At 42.0% G+C, this 26,180-nt stretch overlaps 1 protein-coding gene across 3 annotated transcripts in view; it reads right to left on the bottom strand.

The window, feature by feature from the left end:
- LOC309394620 (uncharacterized protein) overlaps nucleotides 1-26,180 on the bottom strand; it is a 151,727-nt gene that overhangs the window by 19,061 nt on the left and 106,486 nt on the right. For 2 of the 3 annotated variants that reach the window (XR_014175755.1, XR_014175756.1), the window contains one exon: nucleotides 13,065-13,149. The gene's annotated coding sequence lies outside the window, so the exon portion shown is untranslated. Of the gene's footprint in view, nucleotides 1-13,064; nucleotides 13,150-21,609; nucleotides 21,839-26,180 lie in introns of those variants that run through there. The other variant, XM_081958025.1, reaches the window with a different exon arrangement.

The following is a 26,180-nucleotide window of genomic DNA, read 5'->3' as shown; positions in this document are numbered from 1 at the left end:
ACTGCCCGGATATTTATTTATCCCAACCCTCCTTCCATGAACATGGCCACAATTTCTTAACCCTTGTGGAGTACGGTGAATCCGTTACCATGGCAACTCCACAGCGCTGTACAGTAGAAGCCATTTTAAGGCAGTACGGTAGAAGCAGTTTTAAGACACAACAGGCACTTAACAGAACACACACACACACCGAGGGGTGTTAGGGGTGTCTCACCCCCACAGTATTTGTTTCCACAGGGTAAGTAATCTGTGTACCGAGTTTGATTAAAATCGCTTGATTTTACACACACACAGCCATTTATATATATATATATATAAGATAGATAGATAGATAGATGATAGATAGATAGATAGATAGATAGATAGATAGATAGATAGATAGATAGATGATATAGATAGAAAGAAGGAGGAGGAGGAGAAGAAGAAGAAGAGGGGGAGGAAGAATAAGTAGTATAGAGATATATTCACAGACAAGCTTCACTGTTTGGAGGGGGTATCAAATTGATGATAAAATGAGATTATTCATGTCCTGGGGAAAAATACATCTTTTTTGTTAGCTAATTTAATCAAAACAATGAAGTAGATAACCAACCATATCTGTTTTAGTCTATGCAATTTCCCATGGGGCTACCTGATAAAGGAGTTTCTAAGAAAAACCATCCTTCATCTATGCAGTTTCTCTTTTCTGGATTAGTCAATGAAGCTTTTCAAATCAGCCAACGTGAAAACGACTACTTGGAGTAGCTGCTGGTTGCCACTTTGCTAGTTCCCATCGGTGTCACTCACTCACACACACACACAAACACACACACACACACACGAGTTCCCCATTGCATGATGAGGAATTGCTGAGGGAAGGGAACGCAGGCAGACATGCAAAGTGTTTAAAATAGGAAACAAGCTTTACTGTCGGAGCAGGTGTGCGTTTGCGCATGTGCACTTATGACAGGTGTGGGTAAACCAGAAACGCATTTGAACAAGGCTTTTGTTACAACGCTGAGGCAACTGCCAAGACCCTTTTCTCTCTCTCTCTTTTCCCGGGAGGGAACTCGGGTGGGCTATTTTTTCCCCACTGAAAGTCAGACAGGATAACCTCACAGTGACCTCCAATCTGGCACCCGGCCATGAAGAATGATACTTGAGGATGGTCTCCTTTTGCAGCATTCATTAGATTTCTGCCCATAATACCCTCCTCTGTCTTCGCTCGGCAAACCTTGGTGACGACAGAGTTGGAGAATAAAGGCAGATCCCTTAAATAAAAGCCGATCTCCATGTGAAAGTGGCCCATAAAAATTAATAAGATTCGAGGTAGTTTTCTATTCACAACCCGAAGCAGAAGTGAAAGCGCACAGAATGGGCACGCTTGGACAAAAGGCCTGGCCAGCACCAACCAGCTCTGTGAGAAGTTCTGAGACTAGATTATCAGTGGGTGGGGGTGGGAGATATTTTATAGATGGTAGAGATGTGTGCAATGTTTGGCTCTAAAACCCCTTAGGTTCAACCCTTTGAATTGTTATTTCATGCATCTAAAAACAGGGCAGGGCTCCAATGGAGCAGTTGCCATCTCAACCATTTTGATCTCCTCTCTCTGGATGTCCCTAGACTGAATTGTCTGGTTGGGAAATACTACCAGAAGGGGTACTTTCAGAAGGTGTTCTGGGCTAGGCTTCCCAAGAGCATGAAGCAAAGTCCTGGTCCTGACAAAAACCCCTTTTATTAATTTATTGTGAATTCTGCTCATTCACACCCAGCAAAGTCTTTCAAGGGAGGATTTACAGTCACAGGCCTTATCTGGCTTGGAGAGCTGACAGGCCGATATCTGCAAAACTTGGCAAGGAGTCTCGGAGAGTCACGAACCAATTAAGCGAACTAATTGTCTCCTGCAAACTCCACTCCCCTTTCGCTCCTCTTTTATTTCCTCTGGGAGGGGCCATTCATCGTCCACCCATGACCTCACTCCCAAGTCAACACCCTGTTCTTTAGTTGTTCCCTTCGTCTGGCAACTCTGTGCATGCGCATACTGGGAACAGGCTCCAGCTGTTCGTCTGCCTCACTGATGTCTGACTCTGAAGACAGCTGATAACTGGCATACGACTCTGGCCCTTCTCTGCCTCCGATGCAGAGCCCTCATCAGAGCCTTCCCCAGACTCCAGGACTGGCCCAGGTTTCTCCCCAATCTCCTTACTGTCCGAATCTGCTGCCAGCTCTGCTGGCTGGCTACAAAAGGAGGAGAAGTCAGATTAGTAAGGAAGCCGCAAATGGCCAGCAATAGGACAAGAGGGGAATTTGTTCCAACTTCAATCTTCTTTTCATCAACATCCTGCCTAGAGCTGTGTAGATAACCCTGATTCAATTCAGTCTTGCTTTAAGCTTCTGATAAACAAACACTTCTCTTGGAAGAGTGGGATGTAGACACAAATTCCCTTATTTTTTGGTCTGTTGTGAGGTGATCCCTCAGGCTAGTTGTTGTCATCGTCAACAATCATCAACACATAAAATAAGGCAGGGTTGGGTTTCAATGGGTTCTCTGTCCAGTTGCTGGATGGGCATGGCCATGTCGGCCTCTGTACCACGGCAGGGGGGGATGTTTTCGGCTTCCCCAGGCTCCAGAGGCTTTCCTCATACCTCTGGGAGGGTGAAAACTGTCTCCCCCGGGGCTCTGAAGTCCAAAGTGAGCCTGTTTCTAACCTTCTGGAACTTCCAGGAGGCCCATCCCCCCCCCCCCCCCCCCACCGAGTCTCTATATGGCCCCTGCATTTATCTCGCATCCAAAACGGGCCATGTATAGACTCCTAGGAGGGGCAGAGTGGGGTGGGAGGGGCATAATGGGGTGGGAGGAGCAGAGTGGGGTGGGAGGGGAGGGGCCAGCCGGGGTGGGATTTGGAGGTTCTCCGAACCAGCCATAACGTTAGCTATGGATTATCCCAAACCCGTAGCAGCCCACCCCTGAAACAGGATAATCTGTAAAAAATTATCTTTGAGTAATGGGTTCTCTTAATGACCATAGCATTCACTTAACATTGCCCCCAAACAAACAAACAAACAAAAAAGGTTGTAAAATTAAATAAGTCACATGTTGACTTATGACCATCACGATTTTCGACAGTAAATGGACAGGCTCCATTGTGCTCATAAACTGAGAACTACCTGTACCTTCTTATTAGTGCGTTCTTCCTGCACACAGTGATCTTTTCCTTAATTTATTATTGTCTAATTAGAATCCAATAGCTGTGAAGATTACATGTAGCAATGGGACCTCAAAACATATAAATAAGGAAGCCATTAAAACCCCAAATCTAATCTTACCTTCTGAAGCCGTATCTCTGCCAGATTTCTAATGTTAACAAACACACAGAAGCCAAAGAAGGGTGGGTCAAAGCTGCAAGCAGTGGAAAAACTGGCCAAACACATGTTATGGATTAAACCTTGTATATATGTCAATTCTCAGCATTAAACATTCAGCTATTTTGCATTATTTTCTCGGGGAGGGGAGGGGGAGACCCAGAACACTGTTGAACCAAGATTTGCATGTGATTGGAAGATAATTCTCTGTCTATATGCAAGCTGATAAAAAGATTTCAGAGCAAGTTTCTATAAATGGCTCTGAACCATTCGTGGGTTCCGGATCCCGTTCCAACCTGTATGGTTGGAACGGGCTCGGTGTTGCGCACACACGCGCAGCACGCACATGCATCGTACCTGCCAGCGACGCTTCCGCAAGCCTCCACGATGCTCCAGCTGCTTGGCGGAGTGTCACGGTGCGCGGAAGGCTTTAAAGGACAGGTAAGGAACTTGGGCAGGCGGGTGGGCCCTCCGGAGCACCGTACCGGAACGGTACCCGGTGCTCCGGGCAGGCTCCAGTATGCCTGTACCGGGGCGTACCGCCTGCAACCCACCACTGCTCTGAACATAAAAAGTTTAACAAAAATGCCATAAAAATGAGGAAAGAGTCATTTATGGAAACATGTGAATTGTACTCCTGGTTTTAAAATAGGTGGCACAAGAACAGGTGAGTGGGACACCTATTAGAGGAGATATAGCAGAGACTCGGCTCAAATGTGGCCCCTTATGGATTTGTCTTGGACACCATACGTTTCCCAGTAATGGTGCTCCTTAAACTTCCAGCTTCAAAATCAAGAGGTGGTATTCAGCCGGTTCGGAGCAGATCGCCGAAACCGGTAGTGGAAATTATGGGTGGGCCTGCCCACCCACCCCAGCTCTATGCTATCCTATTTAGGCACATTTTCAAGCCATGCGCAAGTGCGGATGGCGGTGCGCGCACTCACATTTGCAAACCGGTAGGGAAAGTAGGTGACTACCACCCCTGTTCAAAATGCTTCTTCGACTTCTTTGAGAACACAAAACATCCCTGCATGTTTTTCCATCCCTCTCCCTCCAGCCTGGAATGCTAGTGCAACAGGTGGAAAAACTGTGCTATTCTGCGGAAACCAAGTACACAACCCTGACTTGTATTTTCACACACACCGCTACAGCTCACAGGACACCCTGAAAGCCCTTCATCTGGATCAGTGGTGGGTTTCTGCCGGTTCGCACCGGCTCGAGAGAACCAGTTACCGATCTGGTGAGAAGAGGTTCGACCGGTGGACCTGGAAGTAACTTCCGGAACACCTGCCCCGGCCCTGTCGCTCGCTCCCCCCCCCGCCCGTCCGCACTATCCTAGCCTAATTCGGTGTCAAGTCCAATACATGGGAGTGGAGGTGGTGAACTGAGAAGCATGGAGAGGTCCAGCGGCACCATCCACCAGACAACAGCGGCAAGCTCAGGAGTTTTCTCCTGGATTCCCCTCTGTCCTCCGATCTCCCAAAGTTCTTTCCCCAACGTATGATAGCTTTCTACTGGATTCCCCTCTGTCTTGCCTCCTCCGATCTCCCAAAGTTTTTCCCCCAACGTATGATAGCTTTCTACTGGATTCCCCTCTGTCTTGCCTCCTCTGATCTCCCAAAGTTCTTTCCCCAGCGTGCGATAGCTTTCTACTGGATTCCCCTCTGTCTCTTGTCATCTCTGATCTGGATGCTGTGTTGATAAGCATTCTGCTTTGCATTTGTTAGGAAAACCCCAAATCCAGAAATACCATCAGGAACAGAGTGAGGTTACAAAGACATCAGTTGAGTTAAGTGGAAGCATTAAATCAAGGTCAAGACTCTTTTGAGGAAAGGTCTCTCTCTGTCTCCGTCTCTCTGTTTCCATCTGTCTGTCCCTCTCACAAACACACATTTTCTCTTTTCCTGCAGAGTAGCTTGCAAACTCCTGCTCTCCTTTCCAGAGTCACTAAGATCTCAAGGTTTGCAGGAATGAAGCTGGTTGCACCTTTGCTGGATGAGAATATTCACTGCTTAAACCAGCCAATGTCCCCAAAGAGTTAAATTAACAGTTTGGCTTTTACCTTGACTATCATCATCTTCTGCTCCTACAGCTCACGGCTAGGTCAAGAGAAATTCACTAAACTTCACCTTCTATCACCCAGTCTATTGTCTCTGAATCCCAAGATCTGAGGTATCAATGACCAAGCACAATTGTGCATCAACACGGCACCATATTTGTGGTGAAAACTTCCATGCGGAATTGGCTCTGCCTTGCCAAGGCACTTGGTTCCATAGGAGGGAAGTGATTCTCCCGAAATCCATAGTTCCAGTAGCCACCACAACTCCCAAGCAGCTATTTATCTTCTGGAGGACTAGAAGAAACTTCTGGAGAAGCTGGCACTGTTAGAGGAGATCTCAGAAATGAGACAAATAAAAAACAACAACACATGCCTGCTCCTTTCTTAAAATCCAAGGTTCACTGCAACATGGCTTCATGGAGCAGCTTTTTTTAAAAGTTTTTTTTTTTAAATTTACGAAATATATCAAATCAATGCGTGAACAGTGTGGCAGCTGGGTGTCATACGCTCCAATACAAACAAAGCTAATGAAATTAATTATAATTCTTTCATTCAATAAGCTTGTGTACCGTATTTTTCGGAGTATAAGACGCCCTGGAGTATAAGACGCCCTGGAGTATAAGACGCAGCAATGTTTTGAAGAGGAAAATTTAAAAAAAAAAGTTTGTGCCCTCTGTAAACCTCCCAAAAATGGCCCGTTTTTTGTGAAAACGGGCCTGTTTCCCACCCCCCAAAAGGCATGAATAGCCTTTAAGGAGCTTGCAGGGTGCTCCTGTGGGGGTGGGGTGGGGTCAAAAACGAGCAAAAAACGGCACGTTTTTCGCGAAAATGGGCCTGTTTCTCATTTAAAAAAGGGCATGGATAGCTCTTAGGAAGCTTATAGAGTGCTCCTGGGGGCTGGGTGTGTGTGGTAAAATTGAGGAAAAAACGGGCCAATTTTTGCTCATTTCTGCTCTCCCCAGCCCCCAGGAGCTCTCTAAAAGCTTCCTAGAGGCTCTGCACGGCCATTTTGGTGAAGGGGGAGGGGTTTCGGGAGACAAAAAATTCCATATTCAGTGTATAAGACGCACCCAGAGTTTCAGCCTCTTTTTTGAGGGAAAAGGGTGCGTCTTATACTCCGAAAAATACGGTATTTCTAGCAATGATACACATTTATACTAGATTATAGTCCATAATCGTTCAATTATTCCAAGTTGTAGAAACAATTATTTCTGTCTATCCTAACTTCTAATCCTGTCACCCACCTAAAAGGGAAAAAAAGGAAAGAGAGCAAGAGAAAAGCAAAAACAAATCAGAATAACAACAAATAGAAGGATCGTCCATCCATCAATTTATAGCCCACTTCATTATTTTAATTGCTACACTTTAAAGGAAAGAGTGAAGGACGGAAAGACAATTTAAAAAAAGAGAGAAATCACCTATCCATCATCCCTTGCCTGCTTTAATACTGTAATTGCTATGCTTTTTCTATTGACCTGCCTCCCCAATTCCTGTCCTAAATCTTGGTCTCTAACTTCATCTACTTCTTGACTGTTCAGTTTAAACACTTCTCCCACCTCTGCTCTCTTCCACTGCCTCATGCAGCAGCTTTGAACAGGCAACTATTCATTCGTATTTATTCATTCGTTTTTTTTAACTTATTTAATTTGCATCCCACCATTATTATTTTTACAAATAATTCAAGATGGTGGCCCTATCCAACACACCTTCGTCCTCCTATTTTCCCACAACCACACCCTTTGGATGGGTTGGGTTGGGTTGAGAGCCCAAAGTCACCCAATTGGCTTTCATGGCTAAGATGGGATTTGAACTCAGAGTTTTCTGCTTTCTAGTTGGTGCCTTAACCACTAGATCAAACTGGCTTTCAAACCTCTGTCTAAGAGCTGCATAGTGCATATAAGTTCAAAATACTAAATTTAGATGCTCCAAGGACAGTTACTGAAATCCCCAGATATTACATAAGATAGCTGTTCAAATAAAGCATTGGCACAGCACCTGAGCTAGTAGGTCAGATTTTGGAGGATTAGACGTTGGATAGTTATAGGGACTACCTTTGTTTTTTCTTAAGAATAAAAAGGTCCTAACTCTAACCATAAGCTTCTAACTTGCTGAATGGCAAGCAATCCTGGGATTAGTGCTTCTTCTGTTTTTTAAAACTTTGTTTTCATTCTGGTTTTTTAAAAACTCTTGTTTCTTTTTATACGATTGTATGGTTTTTATTTGTGAACTCCCCAGAGTCACATAAGTGATAAGGGTGCTGTAAAAATTTGATAAATAAATAAATACTCATCAGTTTTTCCCTTATTGATTTAATAAGGTAAAGGTTCCCCTCGCACATATGTGCTAGTCGTCCCCGACTCTAGGTGGCGGTGCTCATCTCCATTTCTAAGGTGAAGAGCCAGCGTTGTCCGACGACATCTCCATGGTCATGTGGCTGGCATGACTCAACGCCAAAGGCGAACAGAATGCTGTTACCTTCCCACCAAAGGTGGTCCCTATTTTTCTACTTGCATTTTTACATGCTTTCAAACTGCTAGGTTGGTAGAATCTGGGACAAGTAACAGGAGCTCACTCCATTACGCGGCGCTAGGGATTCAAACCGCCAAACTGCCAACTTTTCTGATTGACAAGCTCAGTGTCTTAGCCACTGAGCCACCACGTCCCTCTGTTGATTTAATAGCGTGCTGATATTTTGTGCTTAAGAGAAGTGTATCTTTGCTCATCATCTACCATTCCTTGAGAACTCTACTATTTATCTTATGTCTTGCATGATTTATGTTTTACCAATTTATTTAATATATAAAAGAAAATAAATAAAAATGCAGCACACATAAAGATGTCTTCTACCTGATGCTCATTGACATTCAAAATCAAGCACTACGCATTTTTTCAGAAAATAAGAACGAAATGATATTGCGTCAGAGACCACTGCCGAAAAATAGAACTTGCTTTCAATATTTTCTTTTAAGAACGTGATCTGTCTTAAGGTCACATATTTTGTACAGGACTTGACAAAAATGTCTCTGTTAGTTAACATAATGAATTTGGAATTTACATACATATGCCACGTTACTTGCTCAATAGAAAAATATACCGGTTAGGTGATTCCTTGATTCCTTCCTCCATTTCTTTTCTTCATTCTTTCCTTCCCTCCATTCTCTTTTGATTCTCTATTTCATATTTCCTCCTTTCACTTCCCTTCTCTATTTTCCTTCCTTTTTTCCTTCCTTCCTTGTTCTCTTTTGATTCTCTATTTCACATTTCCTCCTTTCCCTTCCTTTCTCTATTTCACTCCTTCCTTCCTTCCTTCCTTCCTTCCTTCCTTCCTTCCTTCCTTCCTTCCTTCCTTCCTTCCTTCCCATTTATAAACTGCCCAGTTCTAACTTTCCATGATACCCTAGAAACTTTCCAAAACGTTTAAGACATTTAAAATACAACCAAGGCTGGATTAAACTCTTTGCCTCCACCACCCACCATAATCACTGGCCTCCGAGGGAAATAAAGATAGAACAAGTCTTATTTTTGCTTTTCATTTTCAAGGCATCTCAGGTATTTCTCAAAGTCGGTGGAGGGGAGGGGAGTAATATTTTTTCCCACAGGCATTTTGGAGCATGTAGAACCTGAGTTCTGCATCCAGTGGTGGGGTGTTGCCAGTTTTAACAACTGGTTCGGTGAGCATGTGCTTCATACACATGTGCACTTTCCACGCGCAGCGCTGGAAATGGAGCATTTAGAAGCTCAGCTGCTTACTTTCCAAGTCGGGAAGGGTAAGTAGAACAGTGGGGGGGGGGGGGGGAATCAACTGTGCCGCACAATTGAGATGAGCTAGAAAGCAGGAAATAAAGGACAGAGCAGGGTGGGCGGGCGGGGACAGCTGATCGTCAAAGAGTTACTGGTTCGCCTGAACCGGTCCAAACCGGCTGAATACCATCTCTGTCTGCATCCAACCATAATCCTACTCGAAGGCTGCTTTCTGGGAGTTGAACAGAGGGTGTAATTTGTGGCAGAACCGCTCGGGCGTTCTTTGCAGAAATGAAGCTTGAAGGACTGGAGCTGGATGTGCTAGCCGGAGTGTCAGATCCATGAGTCACGACGGACTTCGGTTTATTGTTATTCGTCCATCGCTCCATCAGCTCATTACTCCATCCATCCATCCAACCATCCATCCATTGACACTTTAGGGCAATGTTCTGTGCCCTTTCAGATTTCTGCCCTCCGGTAAGCTTCACTATTGGTAGCCACGAGAAGCTGCCTCAGCTTTCCCCCCACCCTCACAAAGTGGAAGACATTCCTGAATTTCTACTGCCATGAGCCACTGTGCAAGCCCACTCCTCCTTCCCACTGTGTTGGGGGCATTACACTTTCAATCTTCTTAAAAACTTCCAGTGTTGGGGCATTCACAACTTCTGGAAGTCTTTAAGAAGATGCTGGATAGCTATTTGTCTGAAACGGTATAGGGTTTCCTGCCTAGGCAGGGGGTTGGACTAGAAGACCTCCAAGGTCCCTTCCAACTCTACTATTGTATTGTATTGTATTGTATAATCCTTTGCTTGGGCCCATCAGGACAAAGAGGGGAGATGGTTACAAGGACTGCTTGCCCGCCTTTGGGGGGTCACCGGCTGCCATCACTGAGATCGAGAAGCAGCATAGGAGCCACGATGGTACAGGCCGAAGGGAAAATATAAGACGGCGTTTGATCAAGTAGGACATTTTCCATACAGAACAGCAAGATAATGTTCAGGGGCAAAGAAACACACAACTTCAGGAAATTCCAATGGGCGTATTGGCAATTGCTACGTCTGACTTCTAGAATGTTCTTTGTGGGACTGCATTTGGCCTTTGGCTTCAGACCTGCAGCGAATGTGTTAATTTCACATTTAGGAAGAGCGTTGCCTTTCGGGGGGCGGGGGTGGGTGGGGGAAGGTTGCAGAGCTGTCCAAGTATAATAAAAGCTAAACGAAGCCCATTCGTTCGCCTTTTGTCAATATTTTCATAGCAACAAACAGATCAAATGCAAGATATACTGAGGCTGTTTATTTTGTACATCCATTGGGCTTTGATACATTTAATTTCAAATGAATTCCCCATGAATGGTTTTAGCGCAACAGATTTAAAACATCTTTGCCGTGCGTTTTTTTTTTTTTTTTTTTTGCTTTTTTGTGTTTGTAATGCAATCTTCAGCTCTGTGGGACCTTTTATTTTTATATACAGAATTCCCCCCCCCCCTCTTAAAAGGATGCAAAGATGCATCTGTTTTCATTCACGGCTTCCCCTAACATTTTAAATGTTAATTTTTATGCTTTTAAGTATGACTTTTAAGACACCGTCACAGGAATACTGGATGGTTGCTTATGTTCCATGCAGTTGCTTTAGAAACTAATTTGTACCTTTTGTCAAAAACTGTAGAACTCCCGCTGCTCGCTTATCCTGTTTGGAACAGTAAAGCAAGAAGCAACGGCATGAGAAGGAAGGAAGGTGAGATTAACATTCAGAGGATCTTAGTTGGGCTGACTCTGGCAACAGGCACACCCAGGGAAGTGAAGGAAGCCAAAATCCCCTCCAGGTAACTTTATGGACAAAGCCAGGGAGATTTTTTTGGGAAACACACCAACTGCTTACCGCTTGCCTTCTTCTGGGACTATACTTTCCAGAATGTTCTACAGCAGGGGTGTCAAACTCAAGGTCCGTGGGCCAGATCTGGCCCGTGGGGTGCTTAGATCTGGCCCATGGGGCCACCCTGGAAACAGTGTAGGACCGGCCTGCAGTGCCTCTGCCAGCGAAATCGGAGCCCGGGAGGGCTGTACGCCCCCCCCCCCCCCGAGCTCCGTTTTTGCTGGCAGAGGGCTGCAGGAGGCTGTCCTGGCCGAAAACAGAACTTGGGCGCCCGTTTTCGTTGAAAGAGCGCTCGGGCCACCACAGGCGCCCCTCCCAACACAAGTCTCCTATCTGACTGTTACTGACTGTTCTTTTTGCTTCTTAACAAGGAATATTTCTTCCTTGCATTCCCTACAGAGTACTGAACTCACTGAACAGTCACTAAACAAATGGTTGTAAGTTGAGAACTACCTGTATTTCTTTTAAATCGATGCCATCCTTAACTTATTTCATCCACGCCTAGCAAATTTAGCAACATACCTCCTCTTTTCTCTTTCGGAATGAAATATTCCTTCTCTAGAATCGTAAACGTCTTTTAAGTTCACAAGGATCCATGACTTTTTCTGCTTCACTGTATATTTTATCCAGCTGGGGATCAAACACTTCACTGACCTACTGAACGAATGATTGATGAAGATCCCTTTGGACGTTTTTGGGTTTTTCACTGCTTTGCTTTTCTGCAACCGTTCTTTTTCACGGGGTACTACAGTATAGCAAGATGCTTTGCGTGGAGATAAAATGATAGACCTTGTTCACTGCTTTCCTATTCAGCATTATCCCCTTTCATTTCATTGTGACTTAGTTAATGCAGGCACAATGGCAAGTTCTGCAAAATGAAAGCCAGTCTTTGGCTTCAGGGGTGGGCTTCAAACATTTCAGCAATGGGTTCTCTGCCGGGTTGCTGGGTGGGCGGGGCCATGGTGAGCGGGGCCTAGTCGGCCTCCTGCACCACGGTGGAGGGGGTTGTTTTCGCCTTTCCCCAGGCTCCGGAGGCTTTCCAGGAGGCTCGTTTCCCCCCTCCCCAAGCCTTCGGATAGGCCCTGCACTTACCTTGCATCCAGAACGGACCATGTGGAGACTCCTGGGGGGGGAAGGTTGGTTGGGCGGGGCCAGCCAGAGGTGGGATTTGGTGGTTCTCCGAACCGGCCACAACATTAGTTACTGGTTCTCCTGAACCTGGGCGAGCCCTTAGCAGCTCACCCCTGCTTGGCTTTTTAAAAAAAATTCATTCAGCCAGAGAGGCCATGGGAGTGGCTGGTAGGAATACAAAAAAACCAAGGATGGCAGCTCTTGCTGCATGATCAAAGCCCCATACAATATATTTATAATTAGAATGCTAATATATATATATATATATATATATATATATATATATATATATATATATATATATATATATATATATATATATATATATATATATATATATATATATATATATATATATATATATATATATATATATATATGCATAAATGAGATATGGTAATAAAAACAGTAATAATGTTTACCTATCTATCTACCTACTTCTTAAAAAGAAAAGTTGGGTTTACTATCTTGAAGTTATGGCTAACATCTTCTCCATGCCACTCTGTTCACACACGTACCCTCTGTAAAAGTTCCTGGTAGCTTTGTTAAAGCTCCCCCCCCCCCCTTTATTTCCCTATAAGTTTAACTGGGCGATTGGCAAATATAATAAAACAAATAAACTTATTATCTTTACAAATAATGTTACCATGTATTCCCGATCTTATTTTTTTTTTTGACCCCTGAAATAAGCACTTGGCCTTATTTTCGGGGAGGTCTTGTTTTTGATGTGCAGGAGGCGGTGAGCGTGGTCACCTCCTGGCTGCTGCTGTACTGCAATATTTTCGGGGAGGGCTTAATTGAGCGCATGCGCTCAAAAGCCCGATTGGGCTTTTTATTCGGGGAGGTCTTATTTTCTGGGAAGCAGGGTAATAAACCAGGAATATTCTGAATCCTGACCTCCAGATAGCAGCTGACTTACCTGATTCCACGACAGATCCTTCTTAGGGTATATCGTGGTCTTGTTACTGAGGATTACCATCAAAAAGTAGAAAAAAATTGATATCCTAAAGGAGAGAAGAAAAAAAAAAAGAATGGGTTGAGAAATGATGCTACATTTTTTGTGATATTTTTTCCCTTTTGTAGAATATTAACAAATTATTTACATCATAGAATATTTATAATTGTTTGCATATTTTGTATTTTCAAAATACAGCATCCTCGTTATTCCCAAAACAATTAGAAAAAAGTCAAGTGATCTACTAGACCAGGGGTCAGCAACTTGCGGCTCTGGAGCCACATGTGGCTCTTTCATCCCTCTGCTGCGGCTCCCAGTCGCCGGTCGGCTCCACAATTGATAGGGCTTTCGGTTAGGACACATAGAGGAAAAAGGATGCTGCTCTAGGAAGAGCCTCTATGGTGGGAGAATTGGACTTCCAGTCAGCTCCAGAATTGAACAGGGGGCTTACAGTTAGGACCTTTGTGGCTCTTTTGAGTGTTTAAGGTTGCCGACCCCTGGGCCAGACTCTGAAGATACTTTACTAAATTGTTGATCAGTTGTGAAGTTTTTTTGGCGTAAAACTGAGCAAGCCTTATCGTTCAAATTGCAGCACACATTTATATAAAACAAGTGCAAACGTACTCATGATTTTAAAATAATATTAACATTGGAACAGGAAGGGTCTCTTTCAAATTGTTAGTTTCAGACTAACATCTGTAAGGGCCTCTGGATGTTATGCCAGGCTAGTTTAAGTAAAACTCACTGCATCAGATAACTAGGATTTGCCAGAAATTGACCTAGGCACATGGAAAATGTATTTTTTTTTGAGTCAAATTACATCCTATGCTGTTTTAAAGAGATATTTAAGTTGTCCTTTTTTCAGGAAAGAAGGAGTTTATTTGGAATAAACACCTGATCCAAAGTGGCCTCATGCCAGACTCTTTGCCAAAAATATACCTGCCCCAACTTTTTGTACTAAATAACCCCTTTAAGAAAATATGATTACCAGATGTTTGGATAGGAGAAGAAAAATTATAAGATTTCTAGCAGGGTGCTTCTTTGATCCTTCATGTTGATGGACCTCAATTGTGATACTTAGAATAATTCTTCCCTCAAAAAATGACAGTGGAAGAAAAATAAATATGTAGAGTTTGATCTCAAATATCTATCACAAAGTTGTGTTGCCGCATCTGTCAAGATGCAATCATTCTTCATGTAGGTTGAAGTGTCCTTATAATACAAAACATAACAACCTTGAAGCAAACTCTTCAGCTATATTGATGAGAACATAGCGTGAAAACTATCCACAAATGTTTTCAAAGCCTTCAAGAATTAAAATTAGGCACATTTCAGATTAATTCATCCCAATTGGGAACTTAGAACGGGATGACACTTGGAAGACATTTCTCATGTCTTCAATGCTTTACTCAGTTGTGGAAAATATGACACAATATCCATAAGAAGAAAACTATTAACATTTATATATTTAAAAAATTCAATTATCATTGCAAGTAGAAGCTGTTTGCTGAAGATATGGCTTCCAAGTCTGGTTATAATCTTCTGGAAGTTCCCACATCAGTTTTTCCACATCTGGAATCTCTAAATCCAGTATTGGCTATAGTTCAAACATGATTCCACCTTTTTACATGGTGGAAAATCTGGAAGTCTCCTGGGTTTCCCAAGAATATTTGCAAGCCTCTTTCACAATTTCTTTCTTCCATGACCTTCAAATCTCTGCAGAAGACATAAAAATTCTCTTTTTTCCTCTCTCCTTCTCCAGCAACAACCTGAAGCATTCAAAAGCTTTCCAGAGGAAGCTACAAAGGAACTGACATCACAAACAATTGCTGCTCTAGGACACCACACTTGCTCTCCTTAATGGGCCAGGCATTCCAGATTTATGCTGGGGTGCGCGCGCGCGCTCACACACACACACACACCAGGGTTGTCTTCCCCCTTCCCCCACTGTATTTGTTTCCAGAGGGTAAGTCATCTGTGTACCAAGTTTGGTTGAAATTGCTTGAGGTGCTCCAGAGTTATGCTGGAACATACATAAATAAATCAATACATACATACATACATACATACATAAGAATGAAAAAGATCTTGTATTTCAAACTTTTGAAATGCATGAAAGAGAAAAGGTAAATATGACTTGCCTTACTGATAGAGCTGATAAAAATAAGCTTAACTGAAGACAATAGGACACAAGTCACATAACTTTGGGGAAGAGATATGATTATTTCTCAGATGGCTATAAGATCAGGAGAATATTCCATTGACTCCTGAGGAGTTTTGTGGGGTCGTGACATCACTAAAGTAGAGAAAACCTACTTCACAGTTTAATAAACTAAAGCTGACATTCAGAAAATAAGTTCATATTTAACACTTCCTTCTCTATTCCCAGCATGACCTCACTCAACCATCAAAAGCTGGCTATTACATTGAGGCTTCGGGATTAAAATGACCTTGGTCAATGCAAATTTGCCTCTTCTGATTAATCTAATACAGCTAAATGAGTATTCTATTAATTTAACATATTAAATCCTAACAGTTCTAACACCTTCACCTTCTTAGCAATTAAACCACCTCTTATTACAGTCCAGTTATCTTTATGACAATATTTGACCAATGCATTATTGTATAATATTTAGCAATATAACATCCAACCCTGAAAATGTCAACAGATATACAGGCCAGATTATTTTAGCTTTCAATCCTGTCATCTTTAAAATACAGCACTAAACCGAACTGGGGTTCTAACAAGACAAAACTGCAGAGAAGCAAACTGACTCAGTGGAGACATATTTCAACTTATTATTGCCAGAAAATTCTAAAAACGTATCTGTGGAGTGACCAGAAGTTGAGCTTGGTCTTCTAGTCCAACCCCCGCGCTCAGGCAGGAAACCCTATACCAGGGGTGTCCAAACTTTTTGCAAGGAGGGCCAGATTTGAGAAGATGAAAATGTGTGGGGATGATGACCATTCAGCCTGACATTTTTTGAACCATTCACATTAAATGCGAATGAACTATTTTATGAAAGACTAAACAAATAACTTCGGAGGGGAGAAGAAGCTGTGGGCCACCCGAAATTGGAAAAATGGCTGCAATGGGCCTCCGGGCCGGACTTTGGACATGCCTGCCCTATACCATTTCAGACAAGTGGGCTGTCCATTAAAAACCTCCAGTGACGAAGCATTCACAACTTCTGGAGGCAAGTTGTTCCACCGATTAATTGTTCTCACTGTCAGGAAATTTCTCTTTAGTTCTAGGTTGCTTCTCTCTTTGATTAGTTCATTGTTTCTTTTCTTGCCTTCTGATGCTATGGAAAATAGTTTGACTCCCTCTTCTCTGTGGCAGCCCCTGAGATATTGGAACACCGCTATCATGTCTCTCCTAGTCCTTCTTTTTATCAAACTAGACATACCCAGTTCCTGCAAACGTTCTTCATATGTTTTAGCCTCCAGTCCCCTAATCATCTTTGTTGCTCTTCTCTGCACTCTTTCTAGAGTCTCAGCATCTTTTTTACATTGTGGAGACCAAAACTAGATTCAGCATTCCAAGTCTGGCCTTACCAAGGCATTATAAAATAGTATTAACACTTCATGTGATCTTGAATCTACTTCTCAAAACTATATCAGAACTTTGGAATAATTGCAAACCAGCTATTGACTTTCTCCCTCTTTCCTATTTGTGAGTTTTACAACTAGAAGGTACATATTTTAATAAACCACATACCCTTTTCATAAAAAAAGAAGTCCGCCTGTTTCAATTAATGAAATGTCTTCAATATTATGATTAAACCCGAAGTATCTGTATTTAAAAAAAAAAAAACACCTCTCATAATAATTTTGGGATTTCAACTCTGTGAATCTGTTTGGAATTCTTTCAGGCAGAGAATCCTGATTAAATCAATTCCACTAAGACATTAAAAAAGTGACTTTGATGATAATCCATAGATGGCACTAAACTTATTTGAAATATATTTTGGTGAAATCAGTTTAACAAATATGAGGTACAATGGATCAAATTTTCATTTATAATGCACCGGCATATTTACAGATAAGTCCATCTGGAGAATTAGCATAATTTACATGATGTGTGTTAATTTATGTAACTGTGCAACTGACGTCTTTAGGTCATTTGAATAATTATGCAAATGACATTTTAGGTGTTTTTTTTGTAATATACAAATGATGAAAACTGTCACAAATTATCTGAAAACACTGATTGTGTGATTTACACAAATGTCATAAATTACATCAATCTGTATTTAGTGGACATTTGGAAGTAAGATATAAGCCTTCCCACAATGATTAATTAAATCAAATTTCAGTTTATATGGATTACAATCTTTTTGAAATATGTTGGAAGGGATGCAAGCAAATGAGTACATCTTGATGCCTTGATGTAAAGCTCACTTAGCTAATGATTCTGATCAAATATGTAGAATCGAGGAAAACATAATTAATTGATTGATTGATTAATTAATTAATTAATTAATGTAGCTGTAAGAAGGCAAAAGTAAAGGTTCCCCTCACACATATGTGCTAGTCGTTCCTGACTCAAGGGGGCGGTGCTCATCTCCGTTTCAAAGCTGAAGAGCCAGTTCTGTCCAAAGATGTCTCCATGGTCATGTAGCCAGCATAACTCAACGCCGAAGGCACATGGAACATTGTTACCTTCCTACCAAAGGTGGTTCCTATTTTTCTACTTGCCTTTTTACATGCATTCGAACTGCTAGGTTGGCAGAAACTGGGACAAGCAATGTGAGCTCACCCTGTTACACGGCGCTAGGGATTCGAACCGCCGACCTTTCTGATCGACAAGCTCAGTGTCTTAGCCACTGAGCCACTGCGTCCCTATTAATAAATCACTATTATAAACCACTATTATCTACATTTTTCAGATTTATTAAACTCATGCCACCTAAAGAATTTAGCTCAATTTTTGAAACCAGTTTACTATAGAAAAACTAAGGCACATTGTTCCTTCTGTTAGTAATATTAAAGGCTAGGAAATTCAAATGGCCCTGATTTTTAAAAAAATACTGCGGTAGACAAGAAGTTTGAAGACATTTCTTACTCACAATTAATTATTTATATTAGGTTGGTGCTAAATAGCTTTTCTGAGTCAGCGCAAATATTCTTCAGGTGAAGCATATTTTATTCGGATGTCCCAATGTCTTACTTTTCATTTGCATGCTTTTCTCTTTTTTTATGATTTGTTATCAAGAGGAAACAGTATCTGATCAAGAAATAGAAACAAGGAGGATCAAGGAAGCAATGGAAATAATAAAGAAGCAAATAGCAGCCACCGCCAAGATCAGCTGATAAGATCGGTAGAATCTCCAATTTCAGTCGTATCAGAAATGGTTCTACCAATCCCATCAATGAAGGGACTACGCCGGGGTGAAATCCAGCAGGTTCTGGAGAACCAGTAGTGGAAATTTTGAGTAGTTCAGAGAACTGGCAAATGCCACTTTTGGTTGGCCCCAGAGTGGGGTAGGAATGGAGATTTTGCAGTATCCTTCCCCTGGAATGGGGTGGGAATGGAGATTTTACAGTATCCTTCCCCTGGAGTGCAGTGGGAATGGATATTTTGCCGTATCCTTCCCCTGGAGTGCAGTGGGAATGGATATTTTGTAGTATTCTTCCCCTGGAATGGGGTGGGAATGGATATTTTGCAGTATCCTTCCCCTGGAATGGGGTGGGAATGGAGATTTTACAGTATCCTTCCCCTGGAGTGCAGTGGGAATGGATATTTTGCAGTATCCTTCCCCTGGAGTGCAGTGGGAATGGATATTTTGTAGTATTCTTCCCCTGGAATGGGGTGGGAATGGATATTTTGCAGTATCCTTCCCCTGGAATGGGGTGGGAATGGAGATTTTATAGTATCCTTCCCCTGGAGTGCAGTGGGAATGGATATTTTGCAGTATCCTTCCCCTGGAATGGGGAGAGAATGACGATTTTACAGTATCCTTCCCCTGGAGTGCGGTAGGAATGGAGATTTTGCAGTGTCCTTCCCCTGCCACACCCACCAAGCCACACCCACAGAACCGGTAGTAAAATATTTTGAATTTCACCACTGGACTATGCCGGACCAGTCGATGCCTGACAAAGAAGGAATAACGAACCTCTGGGTGCAGCTATGGGCCAACGCAAAGAGAGACAATGAGCATTCAACTTGCATAAAGGAAGTGGATGAGAATAAAAATGAAGCTGAAATGAAAGGACCTGTGATAACAGCAGAAATGGTGGAGAAAATGGCAACAAATATCAAGAACTCATCGGCAGTAGGCAACGATGAACTGCATGGCTTTGGTTGAAATATCTAATGGTTTACACTCACTTATTGCCAAGCAGTTTAACGACATATCACATGGAGGTAAAACTGAAGACTGGTTAACATCTAGGAAGAAGTACTTGATAATGCAAGTTCTAACAAAAGGAGAGGCACTTGGCAGCTACACACCAACTAACTAGTACATAGCATTTTTGTGTACTAAGCATAATACTGTTTTTCCCTGAAAATAATATAGGGTCTTATTTTCTTTTGATCCCCGAAATAAGCGCTTGGCCTTATTTTCAGGGAGGTGTTATTATTTTTGAGGTGCAGGAGGTGGCGAGCGTGGTCACCTCACGGCTGCTGCTGTGTTGCATAGTGGATATTTTCACTGCATTATTGCTGCAAAAATCATGAAATGAGGAGCAGAAGTCCTTGGAGATGTTGTCGCCTGGGTCTTTTGTTTTTTTCTTTGCTTTAAAAGATTCCAATTCAGCAGGAATTTGTAATTTCCTAACAGTATTTGAATTGTTGGTTAAAAAACAACCCTCATAATCTACTCCTCCGGGATTAAATCTGAACTCTGAGTGGACTATGTGGGTACAGTGAAACTCTCTTGGTAACTTTACAGAAGTTGTTTGCCACTGTTTTCCTCTGAGATTATCTTTTATCTTATCAGTCAATTTCTCCGGCCAAGGAATTCTTGGTGGTCTCCCATCCATCACTGACCAGCTATGGCCCTTTTTAAAGATTTTCTGAACTTGATGTACAAGCCTGTCCATTAAAATGCAAGGAGGGAAAATTGCTATCTTTCTCATTCAAATATGTTTCCTCAAATATCTTACCAAGATAAATAGGACATCATTTCTGTTAAAGAGTAGGTCTAGATTTCTTTTTTAAATAAATTCCAAATTTTAAGAACACTAGAGTACAAATGAAATATATCTCTGCTAGTTATATCAATTACAGTAATTAATCAAGGAAAGTCAAGTTACAAAATTACAAGGAACTGGGTATGTCTAGTTTAATGAAAAGAAGGACTAGGGGAGACATGATAGCAGTCTTCCAATATCTCAGGGGTTGCCACAAAGAAGAGGGAGTCAAGCTATTCTTCAAAGCACTTGAGGGTAGGACAAGAAGCAATGGGTGGAAACTAATCAAGGAGAGAAGCAACTTAGAACTAAGGAGAAATTTCCTGACAGTTAGAACAATTAATCAGTGGAACAACTTGACTCCAGAAGTTGTGAATGCGCCAACACTGGAAATTTTAAAGATGTTGGATAGCCATTTGTCTGAAGTGGTATAGAGTTTCCTGCCTAGGCAGGGGGTTGGACTAGAAGACCTCCAAGGTCCCTTCCAACTCTGTTATTCTATTCTATTCTAAAATTTAATTTATTGTTCAGCCACAGTTAAGTGCAATTAAGTTTCCATGTCATAGAAAACTATTCACATCCCCTTACCAAAGAAAGTCGTATTTTAAAATGTTTAAATACTTTTTTTAAAAAAACTTTTAAGTAAAAATTGTTACCTTGTGCGGATAAAAAGCACTGACAGGCATTGCGAGTGATGTTGATATAAAATAAATTTGGTGGTTAATTAAATCTCCGATTCCTTCCTTGTTTCCCTGCCTTTCATTTCCATGAAAACTGCAGCTTCATCTTTCTCTCCGCTTGGTACAATGTTCCTTACGCCCCCAGAAAATTAGTACGATGGGTTATATATTTATGTAATTATAATGGAGAACTATTTTTTTTGGACAAAAAAAATTGGAATGATAACATAGCATTTTATTATGATGCGAGCGCTCACAGCTATCAGAATTTAAACCCGCAACCTAAGCCGCCCACCCACCCACTTAGCCGTATGTTCCATTTAACTTAATATAGCTTGTTTCTATTCTGGAATAACAGACTTTATTGCATTTAAACAATTTCGGTGACTAATTCCTCTTCCAAGTAGATGATTGTGCTGCAAAAACCCCTTTCAAAGGGCTAAATTAGTCAGGCTTATTTGCAAAGAGAGATGTTTAGCTTCTCTATGCACCTGCTTTGCTATTGTAGTGCACGAAGCCTTAATCAATTACACCAGTTGCTTGATCTCCTCAACTTGGTTCTTGGTGGCAACAAGAGGAACCCGCAAGAGCAAAGCACAACTAATACCCTACCTGGGCTTTCTCCCTTCCAGATGTTCTCCTCCACCCGCCGTGGCTCCGAGTTCTCTCAGTTTAAGGGGACCTTCTTAAGTTATAAGAGCACACCAAAGATCCATCACAGGCTGCGTGGCTGAAATGCCTTCCGGAAGAAGGATGAAACTCTCAGCTGCCGCCCCCACCTCGCTCCAGCCTGGTCAGCAGCCCCGCCCTCAGAAACACTGAGATGGGCTTCCACAAATAGCTGGGAAGTTATATTAAGAAACTGTCTGATGTCCTGCCAAGGTTTTTGATATTCTTCCAGAGTCCAGAGGTCAGAGGCTGTTTATTTGGAGGCAAGATAGGTGTTTTGTTAATCATCCAATTGGTGCTACTTTAATGCAAAGGAGAACACACATACATACACACACACACACACACACGGGGAAAATGAGAAGGTCTTCTTCTTTTTGGGGGGGTTCCACAATTGGGCTGAATTCAAAAGGTAGGAGATTAGCTTCCAAGTTTTTGAAAAGGCTTGTAATGGTTGGCATTTGGACCAGGAATCTCTAGAACCAAAGAGGGAACTCCGTGGGGAGAGGGGAACAAGAAGGACTGCCTGCCTACAACAACATCCATAAAATGCATTTTTTTAAAAAAAAAATCCCTTAATTGTTTTTTTTTTTACCACTTTAAAACAAAGGAGCACAATTTCCATCCGCTTGAGGCAGGGGTGAAATCCACATATGCAGAGCATCAAAAAGGCAAGGTAAGGAACAGCGAGGAGGGGAATCCACTGTGGCACGCAATTTAGATGAACTAGAAAGCAGGAAATGCTGCTTTCTAGCTAATATAAATCGCGCGTCACAGCTGATCATCGGAAAAAACGGTTCTCCTGAACTGGTTTCATTTTTTTAAAAAAAACTACTGGTTTGGGCGAACCAGTTACATTTTTACTATCGGTTTGAGTGAACTGGTCCGAACCGGTAGCATGTCACCCCTGGCTTGAGGTTTTTGCCAAATAGAATGTCAAAAGATGGAAGATGGACCTCTATCAAAGGAGGGGTGGGAGGTTTGAGTGGGTGAGATATAGGCACATAAAAGGAGTGGACTTTGGTTGAATTGGAATTGCCATGTCTGTGATTATGACTTTTTTTTTTTTTTTGACATGCACCTACTCTCTCGACACTCTGAAATCTCCATAAAACTTCCTAAAGTGTAGGAAAGCAAATGAAGAAAAGCTTTCCTTTCAGGGGACTTGAGAGTTATAGAATGGACACAGGTGGACCATCTATGGCCTTCCTTGGGGCACTTTTTGCGTCCTTTTTAAAATGAAAGAAAAAACTTTACAGAAGTTTCCCCCCCCCCCCCCCCCCAACAAGCTGAGCTGAAACTCCATTCATGGGAATATCTCCGTTGAAATCCTGCAGAACAATTTAGGAGAAAAAGAGACGACCTTTCAGAGACGGATTGACTGCTATTTCTGTCCTTCATTTTTCACAAAACTCCTCAAACAATAAAACCGATCGTAATTCCAGGGAAATTGCAATGCAGTTTCATACCTTCAGGAAGTGTTCCATAACACTTCTGGATACAACGGTCCCTGTGCCAAATATATGTACTTGCATACATTTTCAAAGGAAATTCCCAAGGTGTATCAAGGTAAGATGGGATGAACCAAAAACACATATTCTGCATGCAAGAAGTAAGAATATATAACCCCTGAGCTCTTTGTGTCAAGAAAGACGGAAGGAACTGCTCACAGATAAGAAGTATTGATTAGATGCTAGCAGGCATCAGCCAGGAGTCTCAAGACTTATAAATTGTATTTTCTAGGGAAGAGAAGCATTCAACCTGTGGGACCCTTCCCTGTGTTCAGACCTCTGCAAATCATACATGGGATAAAAATGGAACACACTAAGAAATGGATTTGTAAACACCCAGCTCTTTCTAGTCTTTAAAACCAAAGCAATACCCAACATTCATTGATGACTAGAGTATAGAGAAAGAAAACAAGCTAGAACTGAAGAAACAGAATCAGCTCTTCGACAGGCAACAAGGGTTAAAATGAAGAAATAACACAAAGGCACAAACAAAAATGCAGAGCTGTGTGTGGACAACCTCACTAGTTGGTACGGCGTTCCAAGGGAATGTTAGGGAGTTGGTGGGAGGAACAGGGGGGCAGCAAGGTTGACTCGGCCTTCCATCCTTCCGAGGTCGGTAAAATGAGGAGCCAGATTGTTGGGGGCAATATGTTGACTCTGTAAACCGTTCAGAGAGGGCTGTAAAGCACTGTGAAGTGGTGTATAAATCTAAGTGCTATTGCTATCAGCCAATCTTGCCATATCATGGAAAGCTGTAGACTAGACAGGAAGAACACAAGGGCAAACTACTTAATACTGTTGCTAAGTGAACTACAAAGTCACTGTGAGTCACACTCAACTTAGGGGTGTCCTTGTTTTGTGTCTGGTAGAAAATACTCTATATAGCAGCTCCAAATTAAAACAATACTTCTATTGCCTTCCCTTCCCTTTTCCGTCTCCCTTATTTTCCTTTCTTCCCCCTTTTGTCCTTCCCTTCTTGTTTGTCTTCCTTTCCTGTCTTCCATTTCTAAAAATCAGAGTTGTACCCCCACGCAACGAAAGTAAAGCACCAATGAAAGAATGTAAGGAACAAAGATAGGTTTCAAAAGAAGTGCCCTTTTTATTCCTTTGCATTGTCCAATCTCTTAATCAGTGGCGGTAAGATTATTCGGTCTTCCACAATCAGTTTAAAGTGAATTTAACACCCAATCTGAAATTCCTGAAGGCAATCTGAAGACCATTCCTAAATGAATTTCTATGGGTTTCTCTCTCTGAGGTACAAATTACACCAAGGTGACATTCAAAGGGAATTTGCAGATTCCGGTCAACTTCTGTAAAATTTCAACTGAAAATTTTACTGGGGAATTGATCAGAAATAAGTTTCCCTGAACAAATGGAATAAATAACTGTAGACAAATTTCACCACGGGAAAAACAGTCATTTTTACATCTCGCCATTTTGGGGACCCCATCTCCCCTTAGTTTGTATAACTTAGTTTTTATAACCATTGAACAGGTCATCAAAATGGACAATTTATGAAATGCTACAAATATGACTTTATGCATTAGAAATGTTTTCTCTTACTTAATTGTTTATTTATTTACTTTATTTATTGTGTCTATGAGTTGTGAGTCATTGACAGCCTTCTGATCAGGTGTGCATCTTTCCACAAATATCTAGTAGAAGTCATTGAGAGATCATACCCATCATTACATCGTCATGTCAGTGACAGGAGTAACTAAATAAAACAATTTCTTTCCCCACTTTCAAAATAAGCCCCAAAACACTGTCAGGAATTCTGCGCCCTGAGTTGTACAACTAGAAACTTTAGCTAGCTTCCGACTGCAGGGAAAGTCAGGGACCTGAATTAATCATTCAACTATTAATGAGTATTGTAGTGAAAAACTAAGACATTTAATCTAAAGAGAAGATATAGTTCATTAAAAACGTTTCTCCTATGCCAGTGATGACTAATCTTTTTGTCGTTGCATGTCCGCACCCATAATGAAATGCACATGTGACACCCCGTGCTCCCCCGTGCACGCATGCATGATGCCTCGCACTCCCCTCCGCATGCACATGGCACCCCCCCCCTCATGCCCCGTTTTGGGCTTAGTAGGCCTCCCTGCAGCCTCCTGGGACTAAAAACAGCCTGCAGGGGCAGGCGCCCCCATGCTCACTCCCACAAATGCATGCATGACCCCCTTGCCCTCACGCGTATGCGCGTACGTCTCCTGCATGCGTCCCCCCCATGCATGCATGGCAGAGACCCGAAAATCAGCTGGCCTGTGGGAGGTGCGCGCGCATGCATGGTAGAGATAAGCTGAGGTAGTGGTAGAGCCTCATGTGCCTGCACAGAGGTCAAAGTCTCGCCATCAGGGTCCTATGCCTTTCAAGCAATAATATCTAGTATAATATCAAATACAATCAAATATAATGTATTGAAATGCTGTGCTCCACTTTGATTGTCTAACTTTTCTGTAAAAGTAGCAACAGTGGAAACTTAGAGGCCATTTTCAGATAAGAGATCAAAAACATGCTGAACAGGAAGTAAAAATCAAATCTGCTCTTTGTTCCTTTCTTCCCTTTCCTTATAAAACAAGTCGTTCTAAAGAAATGTGCGAACAGTATGAAGGCTTATTCTGAAGTTGCATAAATCATTCTGTGATCCTTTATTTGCAATATTTTCACGGGCCGATATTAGATTATCGGTCAGGGCAGCTTAGACTGATTTTGCCTGGACTCCAAAAAGCTTTAGTCAAAGTACCTTTGGACACTGTTTTAATACACACACACACACATAAATGCTTTCATACAGCTTCAATGTTATTGTTTATCAGTCCTTTACTCCTACTTTCCAAAGCAAGATAGCTGAGAAGTGGTGACTTGATGCGAAAGATAATGTGGTACAAAGTAAAGATATTTTTTTTTTTAAAAAATGAGGACAGGTTGCACAAGTGCTTGTTTTCATGCAGTGTAGCACTCAGAACACAGGATAAGAGAGGGCTGGAAAGTGAAAATGTGGAGAGATTTCACACATACGTAAATGTCAATCCTTGCCTCTAAATATTCTCCCAGTTGCCTTGTTACAAAATGATTAC

The sequence above is a fragment of the Natrix helvetica genome (assembly GCF_964273705.1).
Source record: "Natrix helvetica genome assembly, chromosome: 6".
Classification (NCBI taxonomy): Eukaryota; Metazoa; Chordata; class Lepidosauria; order Squamata; family Natricidae; genus Natrix; species Natrix helvetica.
Note: the sequence above shows the minus strand (reverse complement) of the source record. Positions and strands in the feature narration are given on the sequence as shown.